The sequence below is a fragment of the Exophiala oligosperma genome (assembly GCF_000835515.1).
Source record: "Exophiala oligosperma strain CBS 72588 unplaced genomic scaffold supercont1.48, whole genome shotgun sequence".
NCBI lineage: Eukaryota > Fungi > Ascomycota > Eurotiomycetes > Chaetothyriales > Herpotrichiellaceae > Exophiala > Exophiala oligosperma.
The window spans coordinates 37,479-39,032 of NW_015622865.1; positions in this window are offsets into that span (position 1 = coordinate 37,479).

Genomic DNA, 1,554 nt, shown 5'->3' on the forward strand with positions numbered 1-1,554 from the left:
ATGGGACATTTTCCCAAGGTGGACATCATATTCGTCCGTATTCATCCATATCCAAAAGACATATCATTCTTCTAGAAGGGTTCAGTTACGCAATTCCAAGTTATCCTGGAGTAATTCTATATTCCTCAATCAATATCCCGACGCAGCCGACGTGCCAACAAGATATCCTTAGGCTGTATGGTGACTCTCTTGGCATGGATGGCACACAAATTCGTATCTTCAAAGAGTGAGGTAAGGTACGCTTCGGTAGCTTCCTGAAGGGCACCAATCGCAGATGACTGAAATCGAAGGTCCGATTTGAAACCTTGCGCGATTTCGCGAACAAGCCGCTGAAATGGCAGTTTGCGTATAAGCAGATCTGTTGAGCGCTGCGCAATATGTCAAAACTATATTCACGAGAAGGAAAACAAGAGTACCTGATAGCGTCGGATCTCCCGGAGAGCAACGGTACCTGGCCTATATCGACGGGGTCTTTTGACTGCGTGGTTTGTTAACTGAGGTAGCCGTGCTGGACATCAATAACTTACCGCCTCCTACTTGAGGAGGTTTCTTGCCTGATTTACGCGCAGCCTTCGCATGGAGGACAGTACGAGGTTGCTTGCCAGATGGTCGGGCAACTGCATGTGGAACCTAAAACTGGATTAGAGAGAACCGAGCAAAAAGGAAGATAAAGAAGATTGGGAAGTGACCTTTTGCTTGTGGCGTGCCATATTGCTGTCTTACCGAGGCAACGAACCAAGATAATAAGAAGAAAAGAAAGGGTTCCTGGAGCGTCTAAGGGGGTGGGTGGTTTTATAGGCCTAGTTCTGTAGCAGGGATCAACGCAGCCCCCAACCTAGGCTGCTGCACCTAGCTACAGAGCGATCCGCGGCGGGGTTCAGGGTCAATCATGGTCCCCAGTCACTTCCATCTCCCTACATTGTTCAAAAGTTATGTGGTTTAGCAGATACTTACCTTCATAGTCACCCCTCTCAGCTGTCCACTATCAGACAAGCATGGCAGCGATCGTCTGGGCTGAGAGAAGACTTCGCTTTTACAAATACGAGATAACTATTGTCTAGACAGCCAATATTGTAAATCGACTCTCAGATCTAACATCCGCTGATCCTTCTCTTCTACACCACTATCTCATGTGCTTCAAGTCTAGCTGCTGACTTACGACGGGTGGCATTAAAACGTTTGTTCGGGGCACTTTGGTTCAGCAGGGTGAACGAAGTTGGAATTGTGTATATCAAAAAGCGCTAAAATGATTGGCGGGAAAGCCTTGTGCCCTCCAGTTTCCCAGCGAATGTCATCTAAAAGAACGCGATCAGCTCTCCGAACTCCGGCCGTTCGGCTACGGCTTCGCAATGCCAAAAAAGCCAGCACGTCCCTTCCTTACAAGCATCTTCTTCCCAAAATCTCGACTTCAGCCCCGGTTGTAAACAGTCGTGACCGGGGACAATCCAGCTTTGTGGCGATACGTGAATGCCTTCGTCCCCTATTTTCTCAGCCACAGACAGCTTGCATCATATTCTGTGGCGGTGCGACATATACCCATCCTTCCCCTTCCCC